The sequence below is a fragment of the Nothobranchius furzeri genome, chromosome 3 (assembly GCF_043380555.1).
Source record: "Nothobranchius furzeri strain GRZ-AD chromosome 3, NfurGRZ-RIMD1, whole genome shotgun sequence".
NCBI classification, from domain to species: Eukaryota; Metazoa; Chordata; class Actinopteri; order Cyprinodontiformes; family Nothobranchiidae; genus Nothobranchius; species Nothobranchius furzeri.
The window spans coordinates 86,596,309-86,609,617 of record NC_091743.1 but is presented as its reverse complement, the minus strand read 5'-3'; the positions used below and the strand labels follow the sequence as shown (position 1 = coordinate 86,609,617).

The 13,309-nt window shown below is 41.7% G+C and overlaps 1 protein-coding gene across 1 annotated transcript in view; it reads right to left on the bottom strand.

The window, feature by feature from the left end:
- Positions 1–9,683, bottom strand: part of LOC107384709 (sentrin-specific protease 5) — a 38,733-nt gene extending 29,050 nt beyond the window's left edge. Inside the window, exon 1 of the mRNA XM_054734202.2 lies at positions 9,512–9,683. The gene's annotated coding sequence lies outside the window, so the exon portion shown is untranslated. The remainder of the gene's footprint in view (positions 1–9,511) is intronic.
- Between the last annotated feature and the right edge of the window lie 3,626 nt (positions 9,684–13,309).

Sequence of the window (13,309 nt, the reverse complement as noted above, 5' to 3'; positions counted from 1 at the left end):
AAAATGGCTTTGGCGTGTTTCTTATGAGGAAATGACAATATAACATGATTAAAAGTTCCAAAAGTTAGATTTTTAATTATATGGAACCTTTACAAAAACTGTTCAATTCACTTCTCAACTCCCTCCTCAATCTTGCATTTTTTAGCTATAACACCCTCTTTGGTTCCAGAATGCTATAAAGTCTGACAACTGGAAGGAATTGGACTGACTCCGATAGAATGGGCGGGGCTGATTCTGGAATGGGCGGGGCTGACTCTGGTGCAGCTCCACCTTCTGGTGCAGCTCCGCCTTTGTGGTTCTGCAGCGAGCACCACTTGACATTAACCGAGTCATTATAGCTGCTAGCAGACTCGTGCAACACTTCAATCATAGTAGCCCAGCAAACATAGCGCTCAAAGCTAAACAACAACAAATGCAGCTGCCGTCTCATAAACTCATCCAATCCTGCAAAACCAGGTGGAATTCAGTCAGTGAAATGTTTAACAGACCAACGGAGCAGAGGTGGGCCGTGTCTGCTGTACTGTCTGGCCGCACAGCAACCAAACTCTCAGATGCGAGGACGCTGGAATTGAGAGATGAATACTGGCAGTTGATTGAGGATGTGGCGCCAGTGCTGGAAACGCTCAAGTGTGCAACGACCGTCATGTCTACTGAGACTGAGGTGTCCGTATCAGACACGTATCCCATCACCTTCAGCCTGATCAACGTGCATCTCAAGACAGACGAGGAAGACACCAGCAAAGTGGGGGAATTCAAATCCAGAGTGTGCACTTCACTCAGTGAAAGGATGAAGGTAAGTTAAAAGTTAAATTTAATGATTGCAGATATTTTTTAACTGTATGCATTGCACACAAAGCACATTGTTTGACAATGGTAGTTTTTAACTCCAATCTGATCTAATAATTAAGATCAGGCAATAAATAAACACATAATCAATTTAAAAAAATTTAAAACAAACATTTAGGCAAGGCATATAGCACACTTACAGCACAATAACAGCAGTTATTCAAGGTGCTTTAAATTATTAAATTTGCAGAAAAGAAAAACAATTTGACAGCAATATAAAAACGGCAGACAAGGCAAAGAAAAAAGTACGATATTAGCTTGTTGCAGCAAGTTGAAAAGAAACTAAATGATGAATGATGTCCTATGACATAATTCAAAAGCAATTCTAAAAAGTTGAGTTTTGATTTAAGACTGCTCAGTGTTTCAGCAGCTTTACAATCTTCAGGGAGTGAAGAGGAACTTTAGATATAATTATTTTTTTTTCTTCACAGATTGCTTCTGATGACGTGATGTCAACACCACCAATGATAGCAACCATGCTGGATCCTAGGCACAAGCACCTGGGATTTCTGACCCCACCAAGGAGGGTTACAGCTCATGCCAAACTGCTTGAAGTTGTGACTGAGACTGAAGCAGAAGCCGAATGCAAGAGCTCCACGTCAGCAGATGCGACTGGAGGCCAGCAGGAGTTGGTCGGGGGCCGGGCGGTGCCAGTCCAGGCATGTGGACTTCAGAGACGCAGTGCGTATGCTTTGCTCATGGGTGAAAACTATACCACCAGGAGCACCGATGATGTAGAAAATGAGGTGGACAGCTTTCTGAAGGATCCGCCACCACTCGATTCCAGTCCCACAACATGGTGGAAAGTCAATGAAGGAAGGTTTCCAAGGCTGGCAAACCTGGCACGAAAGTACTTGGCCATACCAGGCACATCAATCCCTTCTGAGAGAGTATTCTCAGCAGCTGGCCTAACTGTTAACAGGTAGCGCACACGACTTACTGCCGACCATGTGGATTTGCTGATATTCTTGAACAAAAATAGATAAGTCTATCTATGCTATGAGAAGCACTAGGGATGTTTTGGTTGTTTGTTTTATGAAGACTGTCATCAGGGAGCCTATATTTTAAGTTAACTACAGCTACAGTTTTGGTTTACCAATGTAATTGTGATATTGTCACATTTCCCAGTTAAAAAGGGATTATAAATACTGCTGATGGTCCACATGCAACACCTTATTTGCTTTACAGAATTTATTTTATTATTATTTATAGAAACAGTGCACTATGTTCAGTGGCGGTTCTACATCGAATTACTCCCCGGGCGAGGCCCCCTTTGAGCGCCCCCCCCCCCCCAACCGCCCCCCCCCCCCACCACCACCACCACCACCACACCACACCACCTGCATGAACACACGCATGTTTTCTACTAACAGGCATGTTTTATTAGAACGACTATTGAACATTCATTTTTCTAAGTTGCACATATTTACATTAATTACTATGAAGTTGTCAGAATGTAAAGCAATATACATTATATACTGTATCAAAATATATAGAATCAAATATACAAAAACAAACAATAACTAAATATTAAGAATATATGAACATAATAGATAATAAATATTCTAAATAGCAAAAATATTTCACACATAACAAACTAAAGATAATCACTACAGCATTGCACTTAGAATAGAAAACACAAACTAAAATTAAAACCTTTCCTTGATGCAACGTCATCAATAATGTCATCACATGAAATCTGCTCCCCTACTGAGTGATTGATACTGATCAGAGCCAGGTTAGTGAGCCGCCCCTGAAACATAGTTGACCTCAGGTATGACGATCAAGTTTGAAAAGCTCCTCTCAGCTTGAGCCACAGTGACTGGCAGAGCAGTCCAAAAGTTGGGGTAGATCTCCAATAGATCTTTATCATGATCCATAATATTTTAGAATTGCCTCTGAAATTGTAATTTAAACTGACATAAATAAAACTGTAGACTACCAAAAATGCCAACTTTTACAGAACAAATCATGTAAAAAATAATCAGTGCAGCCATCTGCAATAAATAAACAGGATAGTTAGTGGTGATTGGGGAGTTTTCTTCTGCTTGTAGAGTTGTTTTATTTATTATTATGTGAACATGATCAACATGTGTTAGTTGTTGTTCAGGCAGGCCACAGGCTGCAGTGAGCATTTAACAAATCTTGAATCAGTAAAAAACGATTCAAGGACTTTTTTCGAACCATTTGAATATTCGTTTCAATATTTCAGCCCTATTAGCTCTGTTAGCAATTAGTTGACCGCATTTAACCGTTAAAATCCCAGTTAACTGGTTCAAAACATTGAAAACATGCATCATGAGAGCTACATACCTTTATTTTTCTCCTCTTTTTTTTCCCCCTGAATGGGGCACCTGGTGGTTTTAGCCTTTTTATGTTCATCTCTTCTGTTTGGCTCTTGACTCAGTAAGTTTCCTTTAGTCAGGACTAAACAATTTGACCTTGATGGGGGGGTGACCACAAAATCGTTTTTGTTTTTCCTTTTTTTATTCGGCCATTTCACACAATTCAGAGAAACCTGAAAGAATGATAGGCCTGTGTTTATGATATTATGAATGAAATATGGAAGAACATCTAGATGTGATTGACTTTAGCCATGTTAATACAGTTGATTCAGCCCCTGCACGCTCATTTCATTTGGGAAAGACGCAGAGGTGAATTCCCCCGCCGCACCCCTCCCCTTCCTGTTCTTCATAGACACACGGAGCACGTGAACGTTCTCAGTCAGCAGGAGCGCCTGCAGCTGCAGGGGGCGCCAACTTGCTGTTTCCAATCCAGACACTGTCATATGACAGATAATAGAAAACCTCGGCGCGGCGCAGATTTCCTTTTTTTTTTTTTTTTTTTTACTCCGCGCTTGTGCGCCCCTTTTGTGTCATGAAAAAATGCCGCCCCGGGCAACTGCCCTGTCTGCCCGTGCCTAAAACCGCTACTGACTATGTTAAAGAAGCTTATATTCTATTTTTCTTTTCAGGAATGTAGGGCTGCTCAATTAATCGAATTTTAATCACGATTACGATCTGAGATTTGAACGATTATAAAAAACAAAACAAGCCGATTATTTGCTCCTCCCACTTGCGCTGCCCTGAGTTGCAAATGAAGCGCTCCTCCACAGTGTTGCCAACTTGGCGACTTTGACGCTATTTCTAACAGCTTCTCAGACCCCCTTCTTGACTTTTTAAATCTTAAAAGTACCTAGAACACCTCAGAAACATCTCTGGTAACCCTTAGCTACTTTCTGGATAACTGTCGTCGACATTTCCTGCAGGTTAGCTAAACACTCCGCCTGCGCTCCGGACCGTTCTTCAGGACATTAGGAAAGGGAATGATGTAGTGATGTGTCAGTCGCTAAAGAAACGGCTCTCAGAGCCGGCTCCATGTTGGATTAACCAGGGTGAGTGACACACACACACCGTACCTGCGGGCTCCTGAGCCGCTAAAAACGGCTAAATGTGTGCGTGCGGCGTGCTAAACACACGTGCAGCTTGCTCCTGATTGCTGTGAGACCGGGTTGGGGGTGGGGGGTGCAGCTGTGGTTGGGACAATTATTACATTAACTGATGGACTTGTAAATAAATAGTTTATAAATAAGGTAGAAATAAGTTCCTCACGCTGATAAATAATAACTAATCTCTCTGAGGACACGGTGCTAGTGCACTCTCCTACAGCACCTTGACACAACTTCAATAAACGTTATGCAACATTTTGTGAACATCAATTTATTTGCGTTTATTTGTTATAAATGCCACTGTATAATTCTTGCTGTCAGCATTTGCAAGATATTGGTATTTGGGTCTGTACTGGTTAGACTTAAATGAGTTAAACCAAGGTCTATAGCCCTTGGGTCATAAACTATGAGCTGTAAGTATACTGGTCTTTTTATACTGGGAATCAGGAGTTATTTTAGTGATCATCTTGTTTCTTATTTATTTTTGTCCCGATTGTGCCCTGAGCAATTTTATGACTGAATAAAAACAAATAAAATCAACATAAATAGAAAAATCGTCCTAAATAATCGTGATCTCAATTTCAGTCACCATAATCGTGATTATTATTTTTGCCATAATCGAGCAGCCCTACAGGAATGTATATTTTATGCTGCTGCTATTTCCAATGTCGCAGTCGCAGATGAGAAGCAAAACTGTATTTACATTTCAAGTAGCTGCTACCAAATGTTATTCCCTGCCATCACTTGATCCCAGAATAAGGCCTAGTCCACACGTAGCCGGGGTTTTTTGAAAACGAATATCCGCCCCTCCACAAACTTGCATCCACACCACCTCGTTTTAAAAACAAACTCTGTCCACACGTACCCGGATAAATACGTTGTTAAGGACATGCCAGACCTGTAGGCGGCAGTACTTCCCCCGTTCTTAACCTCGTCCTTCGTCTGTGGTCTTCCGCAAGGAGCAGTAATTCCGCTTGCAAAAACAAACAAGCAGAAAGCGCTTGGACAATTGATAAAGCGAGCGCAGCTCTGAGGGCATCCATGCTGTCGGCTAGTGTAAACACAGGTCGCACACGTGATGTCAGCGTTTTTTGTTGCGGAAAGTGACGTTGCGGACCTTAAAACTCCGGTTTTGTCCGTCCACACGCAGACACCCAAAACGGAGAAAACGCAGATCTTCACTTTGGCCGGAGTTTTTAAAAAGATCAGTTTTCGTGTGAAAAAACTCCGTTTTCGTGTGGATGACAGGCCAAAACGTAGAAAAATATCTACGTTTTGGCAGATCCCCGGCTACGTATGGACAGGGCCTAAATCTTTGATTAAGGAATATTATTTGCACTTTTTCTTTATATCATATAGAAGATGACATTATATGTTGCATATATAGTAGATGGAACCTATTCAGAGGTTAGTTCAATATTTCAGAAAAATTGCTGCTTATCAATTAATCGATCATCGATTGATAAGATGAAACAATCGATTAATGAATTACTCGATAATTTGCATCCCTACTTAAGGGTCAAACAAAGGCGTGTCATTCGCCTGGGGTAAGTTCCCTTTTCATTCAGAGGCAGAAATTCAACAGCAGAGCTGTGAATCATGATAAAAAGGTCTCTCAAAAATGACAGACCGTCAGATGTGTAGATCGTAAAACGGTCTAAAATCGTCATATCGCCCAGCCCTAGGTCCATCAGTTAATGTAATTGTCCCAACCACAGCTGCACCCCCCACCCCGGGCTCACAGCAATCAATGGCAAGCTGCACGTGTGTTTAGAGCGCCGCACACACACATATAGCCATTTTTAGTGGCTCAGGAGTCTGCAGGTGCGGTGTGTGTGTCACTCACTCTGGTTACTCCAACAGGGAGCCGGCTCCGAGAGCCGTTTCTGTAGCGACTGACACATCACTACATCATTCCCTTTCCTAATGTCCTGAAGAACTGTCGGGAGTGCAGGCGGAGTGTTTAGCTAACCTGCAGGAAATGTCAACGACAGTTATCCAGAAAGTAGCTAAGGGTTACCAGAGATGTTTCTGAGGTGTTCGCTTGATATTTTTAAGACTTAAAAAGTCAAGAAGGGGGTCTGAGAAGCTGTTGAAAATAGCGTCAAAGTCGCCAAGTTGGCAACACTGTGGGAGGAGCGCTTCATTTGCAACTCAGGGCAGCGCAAGTGGGAGGAGCAAATAATCGGCTTGCTTTGTTTGTATAATCGTTCAAAACTCAGATCGTAATTGTGATTAAAATTTGATTAATTGAGCAGCCCTAGCTAATCATGTCTCCTACATTTCAGCATCAGTATTAGCAGTAGGAAAACCAATATTGGTCGGCCTCTAATTAGCATCGGCTCCACTTCGCCTGGTCCAGGATTGGAGTGCTCTCATTTGTGTAGCCTTGGATTTTCCGGTGCACAATCGGATATCTTTTCAGCCCTCCTCCCAAGGCCACATGCTCCATGCCACACCAGACCACACCTACATGCAGCTAAGCACACCTGGGAAACAGGAAGTAAACTACGCCCAGCAACTGCAACAATATTTTGTGCCACTAGAGGGCGTGAGAGTGGTTTTGACTCAAAAATCACAGATGGAAAAGTGAGCTCATTACTCAAATGATTCAACTACATTTACTTACATTACTTTCATATTTTATAACATCCTATTTCATATAATGGTTTACAAACACAAAAGGGTAATTTATTAGAGTACTCAATTAATCGATAAAAGATTCGATAGAGTACTCGATTACAAAAATATTCGAAGGGAGGTGGTGGAGGACCTAAACTTGGAGACGGCCAAAGAGAAGGAACACTTAGACAGATAAGAGGAGAACCACTCCAGAGCAGTTGCTGATAGGCCTACCCAGTCTCTCAGCCTCTCCAGTAGCAGGTGATGGTCAACAGTGTCAAAGGCTGCAGTCAGGTCCAGCAGGACCAGAACAGAACAGTCCCCTGCATCACTGTGAGTCAGAAGGTCATTAGAGACCGTAAGAAGAGCTGTTTCAGTTCAATGAGCTCTACGGAAACATGACTGGAAGCTATCATAGATAGATCTTCCTTTGGTATTTATAAGTGTCCAATAAATTCTAGAAGTTGTTAAATGTTTACTGGAGGCAAATCAGAGAGGAAAAAGAGATACCGCAAATCAGCCATCAGCTGCAAGAACTTCTATAACTCAGTCATGAAAACCCATATTAGCCAGCCTTCTATCAGTAGAACACTCCAGGCCTGTAGGGATGTCACGATACTAAAATTTCAAACTCTATTCAATACTGGGAAAAAAAACTCGATAGTCGATACTATTTAAAAACACCAATTTATTGGACAAGTTTATTCAAAAAGTAACATTCCTCAATTTATATTGCAAAAATTAAATGTTAAGAATTAAGTGTATTAAGTGCTTAAACCTTTCAAGTATCAGCAGTTTTTAAAACGTGCATACAAAAACTGGCGAAAGTTAACATTTTTAATCATGAATTGTCTCACTATATATACACTATTTGCAGAGTGATGTTTTGCTGCTTAAACTCTGTTTAAGGTGCATTTTTGTCATAAGATGTAATGCCATATGTTTTGTTCTGTACTTTTGAACAACTCTGTTGGCCAATAAAGGGAGAAAATGAATTTCTCCACAGTAGGACAAAGGTACAACTACCGGTAATCTTAATAAAAACAGACTGGCGCACGGCAGTGACGTCATTAAAAGCGCCGGTTAGATTAGCCGCAGCTAGTCTGTTCACGCCTAGAAATCCCAGACTAGCTCCAAATGAACAGGGGAATCACGTTAATGATTCCTAACAAAACCTTTCGACACTGAGATGTTTTGGTGCAGATGTCTTATTTCGAGGCTGCACCATGGGTGCCCGTCCGCACCCGTTATATGGATATACTCTGATGGCGATTTGCCAATGGATCTAAATACCCCGGGGAATCCAAGTAGCACCAAAGTTGTCAGCGTGAGTAAACAAACGTACTGCATGCTAGAATTAAGTCCGGGTTGCAATAAACGGGAGTTTTCCTTTAAGCACATAAGCGTGAATATACAACTACGTGTCGGATTTGGTATGCTAATTAAGTTGGGATGTGAAGCGCCTCCGAAATTTGATGTTTATGTTTTTGTTTATTTATTTGGCAGACAAAACTTGGATCGGAGACAACTCGCGTGGGAAATTGCAATGTAGCCATGCGGCAGCTTCTTCTGTTTGTCTGGGAAGGGGAGGCTGCTTTACGGCATCTGGATGTCGTGCGTGTCGGTGTACTTGAAGAAGGCTGTGTATAGTAGTCCATAATATCGATACCACAGGGATGGAATATCTAATTTAGATCCCACTTTTAGCATCGATTTATATCTAGGTATCGATTTTTTTGATAACACTACAGGCCTGCAGTCCGTGTCTGCTTCACCAGCTGTAACAAAGAGGCTGTATTCAGGTTTTCTAGTCTACTGGTGGTGAGCATAAACTAGATCTCTAGTGAAGGAGTAGACGAACCTGGCTCAGAGCAAAACTTTGTGAAACCTTCCGATACATAGATGATCGTTTTAATATTTAGATGAACGCTTTTAATCCAGTATTTCTAAAGCTGCATATTAAACATTCTCCATGATACAGCGTTACAGGACTAAATCTACTGATGTGCTGTGTTTACATCTAGATTCAAGCCATCCTATTTTACTGCTAACTGCATGTTTAATACTGGTTCAGAGTTAACCCTGTTGTTTCTTACCCAGATTGTTAACCTGCTCTGTGCTGTACTAGCTGCCATGTGCAGCACTAGTGGCTAGCTAACGCTGTGTTTGTTTTCTACAATCTTATTAAAAAGCCGACAAAGAAACAATACGAAACGCGCTGAGGAAATGTATTAATTCTTTACGAAACCAAACAGCGTCCCGAGTAAACCCGCTCCACACCGGGACCTTTTTCAGGAAATAGTCCACACCAAAACCACCTTTAGCCAGAGAGCTAATAGCGGCTAAGTTAGCTAACCAACACTGAACCCCAACCTCCAGTCTCGCTATAAATGCGATTCAGCGAGAGTAAGACCCATCGTGCTGACAAATAATATGCAACAAAGTCACAATAAATGACTAATGCAATATCTTTACGAGTCTTGCTAGTATGTTAGCGGTCAGCAGCTAGCCCAGCACCTAGCATGCTACTACATGTAAACCAAGAACCGGCTCGCACAAAGCCAACGGGAGAGGGTATGACGGCTGTATGCTTACCGCTCAGGCCCAAAATGTCTGACTGAATAGTGAATATACTTCGTTTTGCATCTATTTACGAACAAAGCAATTTTAACTGTTGTTCTACTTCATTCAATGAAACCAGGTGGAAGAGCCAGCTGTATTATACTCCTCCTCTTCCTTCCTGTTGGGCGGTAGACTGTTCGGTCCGGGCGCGTTACCGCCTCCCTGTAGACCGGAGTGCCTTCATCCCTACCTGCCTCTGTAGGGGAGCCGTTTACACACTCTGGCACAATGTGTTGAGTTTTGGGCCATTTTTTAGATAACATGACTGAAAACATGCTGTGATGGAACAGACAGATCTCGTCTGGTCCCATCCCAATGGATTATAATCCATTATGACCAGTGTTGGGCAAGTTACTTCAAAACCGTAATGCATTATTTATTACTTGTTACCCTCATTTTAAAGTAATTCATTACATTACAATATTACAGATTTTAAAATGTAAGGCATTACACTACTTTTGCATTACTTTAGGTTACTTTCACCAATGCAACTTCAACATGAATCTGGTAATCTGATGCTCAGTGAGCTCATGACATATGTGGAAAGTGACAGGGGCGGATTTAGGACTGAAGAAGATCCGGGGCTTAACACATGCGCGCGCACACACACACACACACACACACACACACACACACACACACACACACACACACACGTGACACGCACTAGTCAACATCATATATATTTGTCTTGTACCACATAATTTTTAATCTGAAGCTACATATTAAGCATATTCAGGGCACAGTATTGTTCCTGTTAGTGTTTAGTGTGAGATGATAGTAAATATTCCCGTTCTTTCTCCAACAACTTTACCTGTCAGTAAGCTAACTTTAGGCAAACCAGCAGCACAACAAATATTTTCAAATAAGACTCACAAACCTGAGTCAGCCCCAGTCTCATCAAAGCTCGGGTTCTGTCGTGGTACTTTTGGTCTAAAAAACATCCTATGTCCATCTTTACATTTGTGTTTCAGGCAGAGATTGTAGAAGAAGCCGGCTGCTGAAGGGCTTCTTCTTCAGTGGTGGAGGCTCAGGCAGGCTGTATAAAAACTACTGCCAGCTGCTCCCTCTCTGTTGGACGTTGGTACTGCATGTTACTTCCACGTTTTAGATCCGGGGCTTTTCATAAAACATTCGGGGCTTGAGCCCAAGTAGCCGGGCCTAACGCCGCCCCTGGAAAGTGATGTGGTGTATGAGCTAGGACTGCTGTTAAAAACAGTCAGATATAATAACAGTGCTTTAAAATGATTGTTTATTCAATAAAAGCAACAGGGCCGTGCAGAGACCTTTGACGGAGCGGGGGCTCAAAGTAAAAAAAAAAAAGGGGCACTTATAGAGCAATCGAACAAGTTAGAACATTCTGATAATGAGACCCTTGGGTTCAAACAATGTAATAAAAATATATCAATTAGTGTCATTAGTGTTAATATTAGTTCATAAATAACAGTTTTAGTTTTTAAAGCTGACTTATATCTAGAGATGTTACAACCACATTTTTGCCCCTGATCCGAGTCCAAGTTGTTTGATTTTTTATTATCTTCCAATACTGAGTCCTGTTCTGAAACCAGGTGGTGATGCAACACATTATAAAAGAAGAAAGAAGTTGTCCTTCTGTCTGTATTTGTCATTTTGTTGTTTTATCCTGAAAAGGTCACTCATTCAGGAAGTACATTTAACAGGAATCAAGATTCAAGATAATTTATTGCTATTGCACAGGTGTACAACCAAATATATTTTGCACCTACTAAAGACAGCTCTAGTAAGAGGTAGTAAAATAAATGTAAAATATATGCAACCACAGAGACTTATCCAGTGTGATCTACAGCTATGTTAGCTGAGATCTTTGTCCTGTCAGTAGAACATTCTTGATCCCATTCCATGATCTCACTGAACTCAACACTAAACATGAGAGCTCTGCTACCAACCTAACAACAACACCCTTTACACAAAGGCACCATCATCACATACGTGGCAGGAGTCTCAGAGAAACGTAGAAGAATCTTCTCCAAACACAACATCCCGGTAAACTTTAAACCCAACAACACCCTCAGACAGAACCTGGTCCATCCAGAAGACAAAACACCCAAACAGAAGCTCAGTGGGGTCGTTTATGCAGTCCAGTGTAGTGAGGACTGTCCAGCAGATGTTTACATTAGAGAAACTAAACAACAATTACACAAGAACATAACACAACACAGGAGAGCCGCCTCTTCAGGTCAAAACTCTGCAGTCCACCGTCACCTGAAGGACAAGGGACACACCTTTGAAGATGACAAAGTCCACATTCTGGACAGAGAAGATGGATGATTTGAGAGAGGAGTAAAAGAAGCTATGTAAAAACGTGAAAACCCCACTTTAAATAGGGGAGGGGCTTAGATTTCACCTTTCCAGCACCAATAATGCAGCTTTGAATTTCATTCAGTTTCAGTCTAGGTCACACCTTCCTGCATCTAATCAACACGATGACTCACCATCAGTAAAGGCTAACGACTCATCAGGAGATGGAGAGGCGGGGTACTCAGAGTAGTCTCTACTCTTTAAATAACAACAGACAGCTACAGCTTATGAGCTTGACTCTTCCATATTCCAGTTAGAACTGACAAAGCTCCTCAGAGGAGAAGTGAAATGTTTTATAGAAACCAAAGAAGTCCAGTTGCCTTCATTTGAACTCTTTGGAGTAATAGTCAATAATAAAAAATACATAATAAAGTAATAAAACGTATATAATTATGCCCACATTCACTTTTACCATCATTTTGTGGGAGGAGAAAAATTGATCACGGTTAACCCTCTTATGACCATAAATATAACTGGTATTTTTTGTTTTGTTTTATGGCTATAAAATTGTAATAAAAGTGCAAAATGTTTGTAACTCTGCTCCTTTTTCCAGAACAACCTCAGCTTTCAGTGTCTGGCTTGTATTTAGTGTTTATGTTTATTAAAGTCTGCAAAACTGCAGCTTAAATGAAAAAAAAGGATTTGAATTTTCTTTACATTTATTACTAAACAGGAACTTCAAAATGACTTGAGCAAACTATGTCAAAAGAACTATTTAAACTCAGAACTGTGTTGCAAACACTCAGAAAAAAGTGTCACCCTGACCATTCGGTTGGACTGCCTGTCGACCTCCAAGGAAAACTATTTGCCGTTGCTACACCCCTCCTGCCCCAACACACTCTCACTCCCAGCGCGTCAAAAACAAAGGCTTGGTCAGCCACCCCCCGCGTCAGACCCCTCACGCCAAAAGTGCCCTTTTTCGTCACTTATGTGCGAAAAGGGGTTATAACGTTCCCCTTGGGCGGCAAATACGAAAATTCACAGTCAGAATGCATGGGAAACAAATGCTTGATCACAGTGAGAGTAACGTTTTAGGTAGCAAGATGGTTAAGGGGTGAGGGGAAGGTTAAATAAGAGGATAAGGTTTGGGTGAGGTACAATGAGCTTGTTTGGTGCCCTGGCTGCGGACATCCCATCGCGTCAGTTCTACGTTGCATTGGGATCTGCAGTCAGAAATGGGAAAAACCCCTTTTCGCACATAAGTGATGAAAAAGGGCAGTTTTGGCGTCAGGGGTCTGACGTGGAGGGTGGCTGACCAAGTGTTTGTTTTTGACGAGCTGGGAGTGAGTTGCCTGCCCACACAGTGTCAACTGCACTGGGCAGATCTACAGCATGCAGGCTTAGCCGCACTGGCCACTTGGAACAAGGACAGGACCTTTTACTGGTAATGACCTGCCTGGGGGGTCTTTAAATACCAAAACACATCATCCTTTT